This window comes from Nicotiana sylvestris, chromosome 4 (genome assembly GCF_000393655.2).
Source record: "Nicotiana sylvestris chromosome 4, ASM39365v2, whole genome shotgun sequence".
NCBI classification, from domain to species: domain Eukaryota; kingdom Viridiplantae; phylum Streptophyta; class Magnoliopsida; order Solanales; family Solanaceae; genus Nicotiana; species Nicotiana sylvestris.
Genome location: NC_091060.1, coordinates 101,045,815 through 101,066,732, shown reverse-complemented (window position 1 = coordinate 101,066,732; position 20,918 = coordinate 101,045,815). Strand labels below are relative to the sequence as shown.

The 20,918-nt window shown below is 37.7% G+C and overlaps 1 long non-coding RNA gene across 4 annotated transcripts; it reads left to right on the top strand.

Annotated features, from left to right (window-relative positions):
* Positions 1–16,729: 16,729 nt before the first annotated feature.
* Positions 16,730–19,615, top strand: LOC104232396 (uncharacterized). 4 transcript variants are annotated; one of them, XR_011406582.1, is made up of 4 exons: positions 16,730–16,923; positions 17,699–17,746; positions 18,502–18,574; positions 19,408–19,615. It is a non-coding gene; the product is annotated as an uncharacterized lncRNA (long non-coding RNA). The 4 variants fall into 4 exon arrangements; XR_712323.2 differs by having other exon boundaries at positions 17,694–17,746; XR_011406583.1 differs by lacking the exon at positions 16,730–16,923 and adding an exon at positions 17,219–17,593 and having other exon boundaries at positions 17,694–17,746.
* Positions 19,616–20,918: the final 1,303 nt, after the last annotated feature.

The window sequence follows — 20,918 nt, the reverse complement described above, 5'->3', positions numbered from 1 at the left end:
AGAAATGAGCCAACTTCTTGTTAAAAAAAACGGGTCAGCTTGTAAAGAGCTCTTGGGCTGCTGGAATTTATTATTAAAATGGGCCAAAAGTGGATTTTAATTGGCCCAATGCTATATAGAAGAAAATGGATAATTTTGTTGTTTAAAGGTAAGTGGACTAGCTTTTATTTTTTGGTTCAAAAAGGACTATATTCACATTATCACATGCTTGATACATAACAATAACATACAAAGCTCTTTTGTTATCGAACTATTCACCACATCAAACACATTTAAATGATGCAGCATGTTCAAGTTGTTCCCATTGCTGAAAATACATACCTTACGAGTCTTAAAGGATTACCTGGATAGCAAAAGAATAAACAGTAGTCCAGCAATTAAAGCAACATAAAAACAGTAGCACAACAGTCACAAAACCAACAGCAAATCCGTGTTAAAACAACCCGAAAACTCAGAGAAGAAACCCAAAAACGAACTCTAAAGAGGACTTATACTTTTCTAAAAAAAGGTTTGCACTCTAAGATTCATTCTTAAGACTTACCATTTCAGCTTACTAAAGGATGCTTCAGCAGCTGATTTTTTTTTGTTTTTGTATGTTCAAAGCAAAAATAAAATACTCTATGGAAGTGTGATGGAGTCCTCCCTATAATGAGGAAAGGGCAACCCCTTAAATAGGCAAAGAAAAGACAACTTTTTGGACAGATTTTGGTTCACCAAAAGTCTACCCGACAAGGACTGACATTGTGTGCTAAACACTGTTCAAAATCTGTCCAAAATCTACTATGCCAGAAGCAAGGAGAAAAAATATAATTTCAGCCAACCTACTAGTAAAAGTAGGCTACTAGCACCCTATTTTGTGATAAAAATATCTAAATTGCAGATTTTAACAACATCAATATCACCCTATTGATTCAAATTAAACCAAGTATTAAAACATATAATTGAACTTCAACACATGTACTATGAACCAACATGAGCAAACAAAAATTAACTATTAAAGCCAGACAGAACACACGCTATCGCTGAAGCGATTTAACAAACCAACTAGACAAACACAATTAGAAATGGATTGAATAAGGAAACAAGATAGAAACTAATTCTAACCCAAAAATTCAGAAAATTAATAATGGGGCAGGATTACGATTTTACCGTATACTCTCAAATATTTCCTCACTATCTCACTTTAATCAATATAAAGCTATTTTACTACTTTGCAAAAACAGAAAATTTAACATTTCAAACTTCAAAAACTAATCCTAAAATAATTAATAATAGACAAAATAAAAATCTAAAAAATAAAAATAAAATAAAAAATCAGCCATGAAAAAAGAATATGATTTTTACCATTTTACAATTCAAGTGGCCGAAAAAATGGTGGTATGCCAAAAGAGGATGTTCGGGGAGGCCGCCGGAATTTGGTCGGATTTTGGTCGCGGGGTTTCAGTATGAAATTGGCATCAATAGCTAGGTCTTGAAGAGCTCTATCCGTTCATATAGGTATTGTGGGGTGATAGTGGTTGGAGCTTCAAGAATTTGGGCAAAAAAATCACGGGAAAGTATTCTAGATCTAAGATTCAAGGAGTTTGAGGGGTTTTTAAAGGATTTGGTTTGGAGATATGGAAAGAGGAAGTGTTGGAGATTACATGGTGAAATTTTGAGATGGTTTGGAGGTTGTCCACCGCCGGTGGGCAATTTCCAGCGGCGGCGTAGAGGCGGCGAAGAGAGAGTGAAGAGAGAGAGAAAAGAGAAGAAGGAGAAAAGAATTATGGGTGGAAATGGAGAAATTTTTTTAGATTTGTGAGGCTTTAAATACTTAGGCCAAGAGTGAATGAGATCCATTGGATCAAGATGGAATGGATGGGTAAGATTTGATCTTGTTTCATTTAGTGAAACGACGTAGTTTTGAGGCAAAACTATGTAGTTTCGGACCCTTTCAATGGCAGCCCCTTATCTTGCACTCTTGGACATTTTTTCTTTCAAATTTAGCCCAATTTCTTCCTTATTCAAACTTACTAAACTAAATTTTATACAAATAAATAAAATAATTAAATAACTTATTCAAACGATCAATTAACTAGATTAATTCACCTATTGAACATTTAGTTAATTTCTAAAATGCGCAAATGAAGAAAAAAATATTTTTGATATTTTTATGGTCGGAAACACGCAATTAAACAGACAAAATTGAAAAAAATATTAAATAAAAAAAATGCTAATAAATTTAGGAAGTGTTAAAATAGCGCAAAAATTAGGTATTCACAGCTGCCCCTCTTTGCTCGAGAACATGAAGAGTTTTCGTGCAAAGAAAAGTGAATGTCATGGCTCATTTTTGCTCACATTTCACTCCAATGAAAGCGTTTTTGAAAAGGGTGACCGAACCTTACTTCCGAGGTTGCATATATATCCTTGGCTATAAAGGAATCAGGTTAGCGTAGTTCTAAAAAACTTTGGTAGCTGGGACTACTGGACACTGGATTTAAAACTGTTGTTGTTGTTGTTGTTGTTGTTGTTGTTGTTGTTGTTACAGTTACCTGCTGCTTACATCAAAAGGAAAAGAGAAGAGAAACTACATATGTCTGCAAACTAAGAATTACAAAATTCCTATCTCTGTGTCTTCTGAAGTCAAATCTTGATTCTTGACTTGCTCGCATATGTTGACCTTAGATTGGATCTTGATGCTCTTTGAAGAAAAGATTATGGCTCATTCTCGATTACTTGATTTGCTGCTCAGAATTTGGCAAAGTAAAACTTGAGAAGCTGGGTTGCTGACACCTTATCAAAGCTAACTCCAACTATCTTGTGAACAAAAGACTTTTTTCTTCTAGTAAGAAAACTGAAACTTCAAGCTTTAATCATCACTTGTGCTTTACGGCGCGTTGAAAGGAAGACAAAGAAAGTTATAAACCATTCTAACTTATTGAAAGGAAGACAAAGACAACAATATACCGAAAAAGGAAATGTAACCAAGGGTTGGTGCCCTGTATTATTGAAAAGGATGTAACCAGGGGTTGATGCCATGTATTACTGATAGGGAATGTAATCGGGGGTTGGTACCCTGTAATACTTAAAGAAAATGTAACCAAGGGTTGGTGCCCTGTATTATTGACAAAGTGTTGAAATCCCTCTAGGCGAAAAGGTTCTACCCGAGTTAAACTACGTAAAAACAACTTGAGCAAAGAGTGTTTCTACTCGTAACTATGAGCTGGATCCCTCTAGGTGATAAGGTTCTACCCGAGTTAAGCTACATAAAAATAACCTGAGCGAAAAGGACTTCTACCCAGAACAATGAGCTGGATCCCCCTAGGCGAAAAGGTTCTACCAGGATTAAGCTGCATAAAACAACCTGAGCGAAGAGTACTTCTACCCGAAAATATGGAGCTGGATCCCCCTAGGCGAAAAGGTTCTACCTGGGTTAAGCTATGTAAAACAACCTGAGCAAAGAGTACTTTTACCCGGAAATATGGAGCTGGATCCCCCTAGGCGAAAAGGTTGTACCTGGGTTAAGCTGCGTAAAAACAACTTGAGCGAAGAGTACTTCTACCCAGAACTATGAGCTGGATCCCCCTAGGCAAAAAGGTTCTACCTGGGTTAAGCTACGTAAAAACAACTTGAGCGAAGAGTACTTCTACCCGGAACTATGAGCAGGATCCCCCTAGGAGAAAAGGTTCTACCTAGGTTAAGTTGCGTAAAAATAACTTGAGCGAAAAATACTTCTACCCGGAACTATGAGCTGGATCCCCCAAGGCGAAAAGGTTCTACCTGGGTTAAGCTACGTAAAAACAACTTAAGCGAAGAGTACTTCTACCTCGAACTATAAGTTAGATCCCCCTAGGCGAAAAGGTTCTACCTTGGTTAAGCTACGTTAAAACACCCTGAACGAAGAGTACTTCTACCCGGAACTATGAGCTGGATCCCCCTAGGTGAAAAGGTTCTACCTGGGTTAAGCTATGTAAAACAACATGAACAAAGAATACTTCTACCCGGAACTATGAGTTGAATCCCCCTAGGCGAAAAAGGTTCTACCTGGGTTAAGCTACGTAAAAATAACCTGAGCGAAGAGTACTTCTGCCCGGAACTATGAGCTGGATCCCCTAGGTGAAAAGGTTCTACCTGGGTTAAGCTATGTAAAACAACCTGAGCGAAGAGTACTTCTACCCGGAACTATGAGCTGGATCCCCCTAGGAGAAAAAGATTCTAATTGGGTTAAGCTACGTAAAAATAACGTGAGCGAAGAGTACTTATACTCGGAACTATGAGCTGGATCCCCCTAGGCGAAAAGGTTCTACCTGGGTTAAGCTACGTAAACACAACTTGAGCGAAGAGTACTTCTACCCGGAACTATAAGCTAGATCCTCCTAGGCGAAAAGGTTCTACCTGGGTTAAGTTGCGTAAAAACAACCTGAGCAAAGAGTACTTCTACCTGAAACTATGATCTAGATCCCCCTTGGCAAAAAGGTTCTACCTGGGTTAAGCTACGTAAAAGCAACTTGTGCGATGAGTACTTTTACTCGGAACTAAGAGCTGGATCCCCCTAGGAGAAAAGGTTCTACCTGGGTTAAGCTACGTAAAAATAACTTGAGCGAAGAGTACTTCTACCCAGAACTATGAGCTGGATCCCCCTAGGCGAAAAGGTTCTACCTGGGTTAAGCTATGTAAAAACAACCTAAGCAAAGAGGACCTTTACCCGGAACTATGAGCTAGATTCCCCTAGGCGAAAAAGAATCTACCTAGGTTAAGTTGTAGAAACTAAGCCTGGGCGAATAGTACTTCTACCCAGAACTATGAGCTAGATCCCCCTAGGCGAAAATGTTCTACCTGGGTTAAGCTACGTAAGAACAACTTGAGCAAAGAGTACTTCTACCCGAAACTATGAGTTGGATCCCCTAGACGAAACGGTTCTACCTGGGTTAAGCTACGTAAAAACACCCGGAGCAAAGAGTACTTCTACCCGGAACTATGAGATGGATCTCCTAGGTGAAACGGTTCTACCTGGGTTAAGCTATGTAAAACAACCTGAGCGAAGAGTACTTCGACCCGAAAATATGGGCTGGATCCCCCTAGGCAAAAAGCTTCTACCTAGGTTAAGCTGCGTAAAAACAACCTGAGCGAAGAGTACTTTTACCCGGAACTATGAGCTAGATCCCCCTAGGTGAAAAGGCTCTACCTGGGTTAAGCTGCGTAAAAACAACCTGAACAAACAGTACTTCTACCCAGAACTATGAGCTGGATCCCCCTAGGCGAAAAGGTTCTACCTAGGTTAAGCTGCGTAAAAACAACTTGAGCGAAGAGTACTTCTACTCGGAACTATGTGATGGATCCCCCTAGGTGAAAAGGTTCTACCTGGGTTAAGCTACGTAAAAACAACCTGAGCGAAGAGTACTTCTACCCGGAACTATGAGCTGGATCCCCCTAGGGGATAAGGTTCTACCTGGGTTAAGCTATGTGAAACAACCTGAGCGAAGAGTACTTCTACCCGGAACTATGAGCTGGATCTCCCTAGGCGATAAAGGTTCTACCTGGGTTAAGCTACGTAAAAACACCCTGAGCGAAGAGTACTTCTACCCGGAACTATAAGTTGGATCCCCCTAGGTGAAAAGGTTCTACCTGGGTTAAGCTATGTAAAACAACCTGAGCGAAGAATACTTCTTCCCGGAACTATGAGCTGGATCCCCCTAGGCGAAAAAGTTCTACCTAGGTTAAGCTGCGCAAAAATAACCTGCGTGAAGAGTACTTCTACCCGGAACTATGAGCTGGATCCCCCTAGGCGAAAAGGTTCTACCTGGGTTAAGCTACATAAAAACAACCTGAGCAAAGAGTACTTCTACCCGGAACTATGAGCTGGATCCCCCTAGGGGAAAAGGTTCTACCTGGGTTAAGCTACGTAAAAACAACCTGAGCGAAGAGTACTTCTACCCGGAACTATGAGCTGAATTCTTCTAGGCGAAAAGGTTCTACCTGGGTTAAGCTACGAAAATGGGAGAGGTGAACAATAGTGATGCATGTTGAAAAGGAAAAATAGAGATTTTAAGGATCTTATGTTTGGTGACGTTCGTTTTTTTGTTCTTTATTTCATGGAATGCGTGAAAGAATTTGGAGGGGACTTCCCTTTTGGATTGATTATTGCTGCAAAGCTGTTTCTAGCCCTTGCGCAGTTTCTCTTTGGTTGCACCTGCTTCTCACAAGGTTGCTTTGGATCGCACCTATTTCATGTTTTTAAACAAAGAACAATTGTTAGTTTGAAACGGTGGTTGGTTTTGTGGCCTTGGTTGTTTTGATCACTTGATCTCGACCCTTTCAACTGCAACTGGTTGCTTCCTGAATACCAATTGCCTTTCTGACTCTGGAAAAACTCTAGCTTTTCTAGACTTCATCATGATGATTGGTTGGTGGAACTCAACCTTTTTGATTTTATCTTGCCTTCATAGGCCTTTCCCTTCTAACTTCTTTTTTTTTATTTTTTTTATATTCTTTTTTTCATCATTTTTTTTCTTTTCTTTTCTTCGGAGGATTGGGAAACTTTTGGCTCCTTAGACTTTGCTTCAGCGGCTAGTCGCGTGGGACTTAACATTTTCCAAATTTATTTCGCCTTCGTAGGCCTTTCTTTTCTGGCTTCTTTCTCCCAACTTCAAATTCAGAGCATTTGTGGTACCTTGGCTTTTTCAACTCTTTGCCAAGACGGTTAGCCACGTGGGACTCAACCTTTTCAACTTCATTTGCCTTTATAGGCGCTCCATTTGATTTTCTCTTTCCAAGAGTTTTGATTTCGAAGCATCGGCCGCCATGGCTAGTCGGGATCGACTTGATGCCCATGACGAGGTTGGGTGCCTTTCTACATATTAGCTCGCGCCAAATGAGAACCCTGTAAATCAGTCTTGCCATCCTTTTTTGTCTTAGTTTCGGAACAGTGTTAGACCGATAGGGATTCAAAGAAAACAAACAATGGAATGGAGAATGAGTTTAAAACAAGAAGTGTCCCTTTCGGGGAAAGGAAAGAAGGATTTATTTGGAGTACATGCAGACTTCAATGTACATGACATGCCTTTTGGACTGGATGCATGATCTGTGTAAACTGTCCGACTCTCAGAAATTCATCACAATTTTTTCCTCAAAATCGAGAAACCTTGTTAGGACTTTATCGGTGCCGATGGATATGAGGATCCTCTTTTTGATCAGGGGTGCCCTTTGTGGGTTTTCACGAGCTGACCTCTCTCATTTCTCTTCTCGCCTTATAGTGCTCTTTACGAGTTTTCACTAATAAGACTCTCTCATTTTTCATTTCTCTGCTTACCATCGCCTCATGGTGCCCGTGTGGGTTTTCACCAATAAGACTCTATTATTTTATTTCTCTCATTTTTATTGCATCGGATCCAAGTACCCGTATTCTCTGATCCTTGAATATTCTCACTGATTGATCGGAAGGACTTGAAAGGATTTGGGTAAAAATGATTTGGATCAAATTACAACTTTGGAACCATTCAGGCGGGATCATCACCGGACCATTACAACATCTGCCTCAGTTTTACTTTTGGGGGAATTTGGATTTTTATTTTGGTGTGACTGAACCCCAGAGAGAGGCTGCCTACGTATCCTTTCGGAATCAAGTCGAACGTAGTTCAGGGAATGTTTTTTTTCTTTCGTTTTTCTGTTTTGTTTTGTTTTCTCTTTCTTTTTCCTTTCCTTTTCCTCTTTTGTTTTTATTTTTCTTTGTCTTTTCTTCCTCTTTTTTTTGTATATTTTTTTTCTTTTTCTTCTTTTTTTTTTCATTTTATTTTTCAATAACACTTTCAGGTTCCAAAGAGGGTGATCAAACAATGGGAGCCGGCTGAAAGGGTTTGCAAAGGGTTGATAGTGTTTGGGTAGCGAGAATGAAAGCCTTCGTCATCCCAATTGGAGAATATTAGTACCATATGGAGGATCCAACATAGTACCTTTTGACTGCATTTGCATTGTCAGTTATTTCAAGGACATTTCCTTCGATGTATCCCAAGTGCAACGCACTCTTTTGGCAGTACTCTTGTTGCAAAATGCACGGACCTTTCCAATCCGGGAACCAATTTTCCTTCAGTTGTTCCAACTCTTTGATTTATTTCCTTAAACTTTAGCTTCATTGCGATCTAATCCTTGATTCATTATTTCGAGGCCTGACAGCTTTCAGGATCTGGGCATGAAGTCCGCAAGCATGTCATCTTATTGAAATCTGCATTTAACAGAACTAAAAAGAGAATAAGAAAGAAAAATGATAAAATTAAGAAAAGAGACATTCCTGGAAAATAAAATATTAATTTCATTTGATTTTTGATTTTTGATTTTTTTTTTCAATTTTTTGAAGATAGAAGGGTTTGCATCAGAAAGTAAGACAATAAGGTAAAACATCCAGATCACACCTTGAGATAATCTGGATGCAGAAAGGATAGCAAGACTGGCCACTAAGACTCCCGTCTGATGGGGAACTTTCATGCTTGGCGACCATTTTTTTGGCTTTTATTCTATCTCGGCAATGGCTGCAATGGCCTTCACTGCCGGATTAAATTCCTCAGCTTCACAAATATTTCCGACCATTGGCCTGATGTTGTGGGCAGGCAACAAATTGTTCATTACATCAGGAGCTTCTTCATCCCGAAAAATAATTCTTTCAGCTTCAATCAAATCTTTAACTGCCCTTTTGAGGGTCCAACAATCCTCCGTACTGTGTCCCACTGCTCCAAAGTGGTATTCACATCTAGCGTCAGCTCGGTGCGAAGGGGACTCGGGGTTCGGCCGGTTCGGGGCCACTGGCTGCAATAGATCTAGCATGATTAGCTTTTGGAACAAGGTTGAATACTATTCACCAATAGGGGTGAACTGATTCTTTCTGAAAGGATCTCGTAGGCGAGGATTATATTTGGGATCATTTGGTTGAGGATTATATGGAGCTTGGTAAGGATAGGCATTTTTTGGGAAATGGAGCTCGATTTTGCGGATAATGTTGTGGCCACGGGTAGGGTTGCACGTTCATTACTGCATAGGGAGGCGGTGTCACAGCATAAGCAGCATATTGAAGGGGATAATAGTATGGTGGGACCATAGGAGACACATATGATTGGCTGAATGACTGGCGCACCCCCCCCCCTCGAGCTTGAAACCATCATGGTTCCCTCTTCAACCCCATTTTTGTTCATCAAACCCTCCGAACCATTCTGAACATCTGGGGATGTAGCTTTAAATGCAGCATGACTTAAGATTCGACCCGTTTTTAGCCCACTTTCTACCATCTCCCCAATTTTGATAGCCTCAGCGAACAGCTTACCCATAACGGACATCATGTTCTGGAAGTAGTCCTCCTCTTGGGCCTGTAGAAAGATCGTGACCATTTCAATTTCATCCATTGGAGTCTTTACCCTGGCAGCTTGCTCACGTCATTTGACAACATATTTGCGGAAGCTTTCCGCGGTTTTCTTTTTTGAATTGGACAAAGAGTGTCTGTCGGGAGTGATGTCCACATTATACTGGAACTGGCGGACAAAATCTCGGGCCATATTGTCCCACACGTACCAATGAGTAATTTCCTAATCCATATACCATTTAGAAGCGATTCCGGTGAGGCTTTCCCCAAAATAGGCCATTAGTAGCTCCTCTTTTCCACTAGTGCCTCTCCAACTGGTTACAGTATCGTTTCAAGTTAGCGATCGGGTCTCCGTGCCCGATGTATTTTACAAATTTTGGCATCTTGAAGCCAGCTGGAAATTGGACATGGGGAAACAAACAGAGGTCAGAGTATGAGACACTCTTTTGACCGTTCAGACCTTGCATGTTTTTCAGGCTTTGTTCCAGGCTCTTCATCTTTCGAGCCATTTCCTCTTGCTCAGGATTTTTAAAAACCTTTTCTTGCTCCATCGAGAGATCATATTATGGAGGTTGAGTGAAAGAGTATGAGGTCACATATGTTATTTCCGATTGAAGCTGTGAACCCTGAAAGGTGAACATTGAAGGCTCAATATACAGTCGTGGTAAAGTTGGTTGTGCTCCGGTGCAGACTGGTGCTGTAGAGAACAATATTGGAGGTGCCCAATAAACTGGCGCCTGGGGGCGAACCACAGAAGGCATGCCAGGATCATTGAACGGCATTGGAGGGTGCCTGTATGGGATGAGCGGGTTAGGCACAGGGGCATTGGTAACCTCACTTGACCTAGGGATCAACTCAGGGAACCCAGGGATTGCACTTGGCGGTTCCCTACCATTAGACAAAGCATCCCAATTTCCAATATGCGGAGACATAACATCTTATTCTCTTCAGCAACTGCTGATTCTAGCTGCAGAAAAGCCGATGCCGGGATATCCTCAGGACTGATGATTGGTAGATTGCTTGCGGAGGCCATCTGTGACTTTGGATCTTGTGAAGGAGGGGAGGCTAGACTACCAACAAAACCAATCACCAAAACCTGGATCTAATTTGCACACCCAACAACCTTGTTAGTTTTGAGATGCTTAATAGATAAGAAATCACATATTGGGATGCAATGCACCTAAACAGTTAAACATTTCTACTATGTGTTTGAACGAGTTGCATGTTTCATCCCGGCCTTAATTATCCCTTTTTTCAATCTGCACCTCTTTTCTTCATTTTTGCTTCTCTCTAATCACTCTTAATTTTTGTTTTGTTTATGTCGCTTTTCTATTTTGGCACTCTCTTTTTCTCTTTTTTTCACTCTTTTATTTTATGTAACTTTCTTTTCCTTTTCTTTTTTCATTTTTTTTTTCACTCAATTTTCTTTCTCTTTTTCTTTTAGTTTATTTTTCACTCAACTAATTCTATGGCTATGATCGAATCCGATGGAAATTGTCTACGTATCATTACACCGCATGAATCAGATTTTGCGTAGTTCGGAAAAATCATAAATAAAGTAAACAAAATAACTCTCATTTTTTTCTTTACTCATATACAAATAACTCCAAAGAAAGCTCCTAACAAGGAAAAAAATTTGGATTTTTTTTGTAGAAAGAAAGTTTTTGTTTTGGATTTAATTTTTTATTGAATTATTGAAAGAAAGACTTCTAAAAAAAAGATATTTTTCTTTTTTTAAAAGTTTTTTTTTAAGTTTTTTTTTGAAATTTTTGAAAGAAAGACTTCTAAAGAAGAAATAAAACATTTTTGAATTTTGAAAATTTTTCCTTTCAATTGTGAAAGAAGAAAAGTATTTTGGAATTCAATCCTTTTTTTGGAATTTTTGAAAAAAGTGTTTTTTTTGAAAGAAATTATTTTATTTTATTTTTTGGATTTTTTTTCATTTTCTAAGGAAAGATTTCTAAGAAGGAATTAAGGAAAAAGGAGAATATGTTTGGATTTTTCTTCTTTTTTTTTTGGAAAATTGGGGGCCGAAACCGATGAGGTTTGCCTACGTATCTCACATCCCGTGAGAATCAGACCCGCGTAGTTCGGTGAAACTAAGTACTTTTCCCTTTTGAGTTTTATGAAAAATAATCCTTAAACCTCACACCAGGCTACTAACAAAATATTTCTTCTAAAAGGGGTTTATTTGCGCTAAACTAAAAGAATGACTCCCTTTTTTTCTTCTCTTTTTTTAATAATTCTGCTACGCCAATTTTCTAAAGGCGATCGACAATGTATGCAAGCCTTCCAAATAATGTAGCAAGTAGCACATAAGTGGATATAATGATCTCAAAGAGGATACCTGTCTTATACGGACCCGGCCCTTATGCCGAGTTTCGCTAAGTCAAATGCATGTGATGCACATTAAACGAACCTACTAGGGATATTCGGCATGAGGTTTGTTCTTCTAGGTTTAAATCCTAGTGGAGAAGATATCTAGACTGGCTTACTCGAGTGGACAACTCGAGCCGAGGAGGGTCAGTGTACCGGTAGCATTGCTTTCCGGCTTAACTAGTGGTGCTCCCCACCTAAAAGTATGTATGAATAAAATCTTTCACCGGGTGACAAGCACCTCGGCTATCTCAAAGAAAGCGGTCTATGTCATGCAAATGCCCAATTTTTAATTTCAAGAAGACTTAGAGGGGGTGCGTGAGAAGATAGTTTATATGTACAATTCAACAATATCGAAGCAGTAAAAAACGAACATGTAGCACATTAGGCACAAATAAATCACAATATATACAAAATTAATAAAGCCAGATAAAAGTCAACATGTACAAGCTCGAATTTTGGTATTTTCCCCAGCAGAGTCGCCAAAGCTGTCATACCCCTTTTTTACCCCTCCAAAAGATATGTACAAAATGTAACGTGTTATGGATTGTGGGTTAAAGAGTTTTTCCACTTGAAGTGACAAATTTGAAATAGGGATTATTTTATTTACAGAGTCGCCACTAGGAATTGATTTTTGTCGGTGTTCCAAGTCACCTTTTATTTGAATCCCTATTCAAAGGAAGGTTTGACTCTATTATTATTGGTCTGCAAAAACAAGTCCGGGTAAGGAATTCTGTTGATCGGGGAGAAGGTGTAAGGCATTCCCCGAGTCCCGTGGTTCTAGCATGGTCGCTTTAACGACTACATTTGGCTTGAATTAATTTTGGACAAACTATGATTTATATTATTTTCATGTTTTACCTATCCGCTTTTATCTCTTGATTATTAGAAAAATTAAATAATATTTTTGAATAAGAAGATGTCATAACCACACTACTCAAGCGAATGCGTGATCGACAAAATTTATTATTTAGTCATAACGGCGCTACGCAAGCGAATCCGCAGTCATGACAAATGATTGTTAGCACGTTATTTACTTCTGGGAAAATTACAACATTCGAAGAAATTAGTTTTGAAAATTATTTAAAAAAAATCAACTATCGCGCTACGCAAGCGAATCCGCGATCTTAACAAAAAGATTAACTAAATTGAGAATTAACTAAAATTAATAGGCATGTGAGATTATTGAATTAATTTAATGAACGTTAAAACATCACGCTACACAAGTAATTCCGTGAGTTAAAGCGCGCCTACTAATTGCCTAGCGTTTAAATTAATTAAAAGCAAACGAGTTAATTAAAAATAGTAGAAAAATCTGATATTATTATTATTTTCTAGCTTTGTTGTCGAACTATTCACCACATCAAACACATTTAAATGATGCAGCATGTTCAAGTTGTTCTCATTGCTGAAAATACATACCTTACGAGTCTTAAAGGATTACCTGGATAGCAAAAGAATAAATAGTAGTCCAGCAATTAAAGCAGCATAAAAACAACAGCACAACAACCACAAAACCAGCAGCAAATTCGTGTTAAAACAGCCCGAAACTCATAGAAGAAACCCAAAAACAAACTCTAAAGAGGACTTATACTTTTCTAAAAAAAGTTTGCACTCTAAGATTTACTCTTAAGTCTTACAATTTCAGCTTACTAAAGGATGCTTCAGCTGCTGAATTTTTTTTTTGTTTTTGTATGTTCAAAGCAAAAATAAAATGCTCTATGGAAGTGTGATGGAGTCCCCCCTATAATGAGGAAAGGGCAGCCCCTTAAATAGGCAAAGAAAAGCCAACTTTTTGGACACATTTTGGTTCACCAAAAGTCTACCCGACAAGGACTGACATTGTGTGCTAAACACTGTTCAAAATCTGTCCAAAATCTACTATGCCAGAAGCAAGGAGAAAAAATGTCATTTCAGCCAACCTACTAGTAAAAGTAGGCTACTAGCACCCTATTTTGTGATAAAAATATCTAAATTTCAGATTTTAGCAACACCAATATCACCCCATTGATTCAAATTAAACCAAGTATTAAAACATGTAATTAAACTTCAACACATGTACTATGAACCAACATGAGCAAACAAAAATTAACTGTTAAAGCCAGACAGAACACACGCTATTGCTGAAGCGATTTAACAAACCAACTAGACAAACATAATCAGAAATGGATTAAATAAAGAAACAAGACAGAAACTAATTCTAACCCAAAAAATCAGAAAATTTATAACGGGGCAGGATTACGATTTTACCATATACTCTCAAATATTTCCTCACTACCTCACTTTTATCAATAAAAAGCTATTTTACTACTTCAACAAGTGCAAAAACAGAAAATTTAACATTTCAAACTTCAAAAACTAATGCTAAAATAATTAATAATAGACAAAATAAAAATCTGAAAAATAAAAATAAAATAAAAAATCAGCCATGAAAAAAGAATATGATATTTACCATTTTACAATTCAAGTGGCCGAAAAAATGGTGGTATGCCAAAAGAGAGTGTTCGGGGAGGCCGCCGGAATTTGGTCGGATTTTGGTCGCCGGATTTCAGTGTGAAATTGGCATCAATAGCTAGGTCTTGAGGAGCTCTATCTGTTGATGTAGGTATTGTGGGGTGATAGTGGTTGGAGCTTCAAGAATTTGGGCAAAAAAGTGACGGGAAAGTTTTCTAGATCTAAGATTCAAGGAGTTTGAGGGGTTTTTGAAGGATTTGGTTTGGAGATATGGAAAGAGGAGGTATTGGAGATTACATGATAAAATTTTGAGATGGTTTGGAGGTGGTCCGCCGTCGGTGGGCGATTTCCGGCGGCGGCGTAGAGGCGGCGAAGAGAGAGTGAAGAGAGAGAGAAGAGAGAAGAAGGAGAAAAGAATTATGGGTGGAAATGGGGACAATTTTTCAGATTTTTGAGGCTTTAAATACCTAGGCCAAAAGTGAATGAGATTCATTGGATCAAGATGGAATGGATGGGTAAGATTTGATCTTGTTCATTTAGTGAAACGACGTAGTTTTGAGGCAAAACTACGTAGTTTCGGACTCTTTCAATGGCAGCCCCTTATCTTGCACTCTTGGACATTTTTTCTTTCAAATTTAGCCCAATTTCTTCCTTATTCAAACTTACTAAACTAAATTTTATACAAACAAATTAAATAATTAAATAACTTATTTAAATGATCTATTAACTAGATTAATTCACCTATTGAACATTTAATTAATTTCTAAAATGCGCAAATGAAGAAAAAATTATTTTTGGTATTTTTATGGTCGGAAATACGCAATTAAACACACAAAATTAAAAAAACTATTAAATAAAAAAAAATACTAATAAATTTAGAAGGTGTTAAAATAGGCAAAAATTAGGTATTCATACCGAGCGTCGCAGCGTGAAACGCCCGAACTTTCTCGCGTTGGACAATGCGACGCGAGCTTTACCGCGAGGAAAACTGCCTGCGTCGCCTGGATTAAATGTTTCGCTGCTTCAACTCTAATATTGTTACAATGTCCATTCTTTGCCTCCGATAATAGTCATTCCAACTGCTTTGTGCCATAAGGACCTTCCCTTCCACGTGTCCATCCTTTTCCAAGGTAATGTCTTCACCTCCCTATGTTTATTTTGCTGTTTTGTTCCATCCGATCACTGTGTCATAATTGCATACTCATGAGCTAATCATTGTAATGTATAAAATATACTTTGCAATATTATTTTGCTCCCGAATTTTTTCTCCAAAGTACCTACATTATTCATTAACATCCAGATAAGTGTAAAACTCCATAATCAAGCTAAGTGAAGTATATTTAATATCAAATATAATCAAAGAGCGGTAAAAATACAAAAAAATTAGTGTCAAAATATGTGAAAAAATACCCAACATCACCATCCCACACTTATATCTTTGTTCGTCATCGATCAAACAACTATAATAGACGAAATAAAATTAAGCTCCTACTATTCAAAGTACACTACGCGTATGACCTTGGTTGATAGCAACAATTAAGCTAGAGCATATACGTTCACCATACACTTTATTTTAACTTATGCCACACTTAAAAAATATTCAAAACAAAATATCATGCTCATAACAATCCTAGCCTCAAAACCGACTCAATGTCACAATGCATTCATGGCTTGAATACTCAACATCATAGAGAACCCTAATAACGTTACCTATGCCTCGTGCAATCATGTGCCCCCGCAGCAAAATCAAACAGAGTAAAAAGATTCCACACATTCGAATTTCATGCTCAAATATATTTTAAGGACTCACATATATCAAAGAAAGTCGCTCACTCTCTCACTCTCACAAAGAAGTCGCATGCATGCAAACGGTACCATAGGCTTACCCATAATATAAATCTCTACTAATGTAGGTTCACTCGATCTATAATCAATTAGGACTTTATATGGTTGTAATGTGGGATAAGGGACGGGGTATGATATATTTAGGATTAGTGGTTCACCCTCGTAAGCACTTTAACACATCACGTAATAAACTTTAAGCGCAAATTCTTCAATACACTTTAATTTCACAACTAAAATCACCCACTTCAACGTTCCCTCTTTCTTTAAGCACTATTTTAATTTATATCCCACTAGCAAGAACAAGACAATATTTTATTTGCCTACATATATTTTTTTTTCTTTTTTTTTTCAACTATTCTTTTTCCTTTTTAATTTTCGCTAGTGGTATATTATTTTATAAATAAGTGCACATTTCTTTATTTCATTAGTTCCACCCAAAAGCCACCAAATTTTCCTTCACTACAACAAATATGGCCTAATGCCACACTAGTTTTAGACAACGCTTGAAAAGTATGACAAAAAATATATTTGAGTACGCTTTCAAGGGGTGGCCTTTGTATAGAACTTTTGGCTACGGAAAACATGGTCACGCTTGTAAGGCGTGCTCTTTATTTTATTAGGCCACGCTTATTAAACGTTGCTAAATCATTAAATAATTGACAACAATTACTTGTATATATGGCTATACCTTTAAGCGTGCACTTTGTTTGATTCTAAAAAGCAACACTTTATAAGTGTGCTCTAAAAGTCCAATAAATTTTTTGGCTAAAATGTTCCTTCCAATATTATAAGTGAAATATTTTTTCCCAATTTCAAAAGGGCAAAAGATCATGCGCCTCCCTAAAATCTCTATGGATATATTAGTTTAGGGTTTCTTACTACAGCACCTCTGACGAATCTGCGGAAGTGTTTCTACACCTTCTTAGGTAGTGTTTCTGCACCTTTTCACCTTCCTTTAAGTAGTGTTCCTCTGAAATCCCTATCAAAAGAAAATGTTTGCTTTAAATTATGGTTCTTTTTTTCCAAACACATCGAAGAAATTATTAAAGCTAGAGAAACGGGAATTCATTTGCATTTGTCTGGGCCAAAAAATGGATAGATATGGTAGAAGAGGTGGCCTCAATTTCAGGTTGCTGCTCTTCTACTTCAATGTTTACCATCTTATGGTCTCCGATTGCTGTAATTTCCTATATTCTAAACGGTATTAATATTTTTGTTGTTACTCCTGCTATCTAATTTGATACTTATTCCAGAAAAGAATGAATGCATAAATTATTTATTGTTTTGTTTGTCCCAAAGATTAGTAATTTATTTCAAAACCTTAGTTGATTTGTGAGCCTAATTCTAGTAGCAACAACCCTAGCTGCTCACGGTATGTGCTTTCTTCTTTGACTACAAGTATATATGGCTTCAGGGTACTCACAAATTTCATATTTTTCTTGCTCTGCACCTTCGCACCAGCTTACGTCATTTTCTTTCTTGGGTACTCACAAATGTCATTTTTTCCTTGTTTCTACGTATAGAAAGGTCTTAAGTAGATTCATTTTAGCAGTCTCAATTATTATTGATTGGAAAACATCTCTGAGAGTTTCACTGGTATGGTGGTTGCATTCAAGTATAAAACTTGTTCCATTTCTATAATATGTAATATCTTGTACTTTTGTGATCTTCTGTAAAACATATGTATCTCTCGCAGGGCAGCTTAAGATTTATTGTGAGAAGATCAACATTACTTCATGTGAATAAAAGGTGCATTGGATAGGAGTTAGTGTTGTATTCGAATAATTTGGTACATTTTATATTCTGAATTTTGATTTGGAGTATAGATCATCTGCGCCATCCCAAAGTTTGCATGTTTCAGCTAGCAGAAACTACTGCCACTTAGACAAATGATTTCTGATGGTACTTTAAACATAGGAAACACGTGTACAAGCTCAATTTGCTCTTGTATTTCATGGTTACTATTGTGATATGAACATTAGAACTTCCAAAACTCATTTTCTTCGGATAAACACTTGGTATAAAGTTGCAGTTTGAAAAAAGTGCAGTCTTTTATTGAGAAATTGTGTTTTGCTTCTGTTTCACTTAAGAAAAAAATTAACTGCAACTATATTATTCATTGGGAGCTAGCTTTAGCTTAGAACTCCAGTAGTTTGTAATAAATTGGGTGAAATTTATCCATTAACCCATTGATTTGTTAAACTTGAGTTGCTTGAACAGTGTACTTGGAGCTCCAAAATAAAATTTTGGTGAAACAGAAACTTTCCAGGTCTTGTGTAGTTGTGCTATTAGCCAATTGGCTTTTATAATTCATACAAGTCCATCTTTCTTTTTCGTTATACTATGTGATTGATTGTGAGCATGTATTTCACATTAATTTTAGTCTCTTAACGAGAGAAAAAATGTGATATATTTTTAGTCAATTGGTAAACAACCCTAAAATGAATATTCAAGATATATACTAAGGTGTGTCGGATTCAACCTTCCTTCATCTGTTGATGCAGGCAGTGCATGGTTTTGAGAGGCTAAAATCATCTACATTCTTCTGGTTGAGGCCATCCTCCGAGTCTTGAAAAGGTATTTAACTTACAAGAACATTCTTTTCTAAATATTTAATTTTGCAATACTCGAAACAATGTAAAGTTTACTTAATTCTCAATTTTCCTTAGTCTAAGGTTGCCTCGCCCGGAAGAAAATGTCTTTTTCATGGCATTATATTTTTGCTTATGAAGATATTCTTGCAAATTTTTGTCCCCTCACTTGCAAAATATGATGAGCATTTAGCTAAAATAGCTAGCTGATTCTCTCTTACTCTGTTATGAGCTCTTTTGAAGATATTTCGTTGGTGATTATTAGCTTCTTTTATAGATAAAGCAAGGGATGCTCTAGCATTAGGTTGAGCCTTTTCTTATTTCAAACTTTTACTATAGATTTGACAAATATAAATATTACTTTTCACCAACATAATAGATTAAAATTCGGGTAAGATATGTCTGAACCTTAAGATTGACAACACCTAAATAATGCACCCTCTTTATCGCTTAGTGTTTACTCCGGATTTTTGAAAGAGTTTAACTTAATCTATACTCGTGCTACTCGCCTATGGTGATTCTTTCTCACAATTTATTTCCCGATTCCAATTGAAGATGTTGAAGTTGTTAGTAATATTGTTGACTGCATTAACTCCATACATATAGTTAAAGGAGCTTGTAATCAAAGTTACTTCTAATCCAGCACTTATGTGTTGTTGTAATAAAATATCTTGACCAAAAAAAAAAAGGTTGTTGTACCTTTTACATTATAGTTTATGTCAGATTTTTGTTAGTTCTTAGTAAGACAAATGTTGCTTTAACCCGTTCATATTATATATGTATTTCTTTGTAATTTCTAATTTCATCTCAAATGTGTAGAAAAATGCAGGTGATCTAATTGAAAATGTTGGCCACAAGTCCAATTAATTTATTGAAGTGAATGATGAAGACTTTTTCAACAATTGTGATATTTATTATTCATCTATGTGAATACATTCGGTTTTTTATAGTTTGTTGCTAGTTCACATATTGAAACAAAGCTTTATTAATGTGTAGCACATGAAATATATTTCTGCTTTGAAGTTCAGTGGAATTGTTTTTTTTTTTTTGGTTATTTGTTTTCTAATTTAATGCTTGAGATCCTAATGTATATGCTTGAAATAAATATGATTATTGTTTGACTCAAAAGATATTAAAACCTTTTTGAACAAATCAATCAAAGATGAAGGGGTAAATCGTGGTTGAAGATAATAAACTCTAGGATGATAGTAATAGAGAGAAATGAATTGTAAATATCCTTTTTCATTCAAGGTTTGTGAATTTTACAGAGTTTCCCCTTTTACAAGGCTCTCATTCCTCTTATATATTGAGGAATCTCCCCCTCCCCCCATAGAAACGACATGCAAAAGATCCTTTTTAGGAATATTCTCAATGTCCCCTAATATACTTACTTTACCACCGAGGTCGTATTATTCTTTCTCATATTACAAGGTCGTACTCTTCTGGGCATCGACTCGCAGGTGCTCGGTCGTCTATCGTGCTCACTACAGGTCGTGGTCGGTCAAATTCAGACCCATACAGTTAGTCCCTCCGCTCGTCGGGGTTGCGACCGGGTGTGTCCCCGATGAGTGGACTCTGCCTTCTTTGGGAGAAATTTGATCCGTAGGGACGTTGCGACGCGGCCAACGCGAGATGGCTATCACACTCAGCGAAGCGTTGTAGAGTACACGCTACTCGGGGGTGATGTCAGCTTTACGTGCGTTATCATTACGCGAATTTTCGAGGTAAAGACTGACGGTTTGGCGCTTTGATTCTTGTGCTGATTTGAGGCTTGCCGCCTCGATTCTGGTGCTACCCAACCCTATAAATAGATGAAGGGTTTAATTTTTTGAAAAACTTTAGCTACTCCCTTTTTGATAGCCTCTCAGTCTTCTACATTTGTTCTTACACCTTCTTGCTCCTGTTTCTATTCTTCGCCAGAAGTTTCCTATTTCTCACTCCCTTTGTGTCGCTACTCCTTTAAACGAAACTATGACGAGGTCCCGTCGTGCTAGAAAAGAGGTTCCTGAAGCCACCCCTTCATCCATAGTGCCTTTTCTGGCAGCGGAGAAGTGGTGGCAGAAGAAGGTGACAACCCTCTTACGGTGGAGGAGCTACTACCGAGGCATCCTTTGTCCTGGAATGATTTCCTCAAAGATCCACCTCCTACCCCGAACCCCATGTTTTCAGAGATGAAGCAGGTTCATCTTGATGCCCTCCGTATAAAATACGGTATCCCTGCCCATGTAGAGATGATTCTGGCGGGGGAGGATTACGTTGACGTCCATAGGCCTGGATACTGTGCTTTCTACGAGTATCCTTTCGTGATCGGCTACACCCTTCCTCTCTTC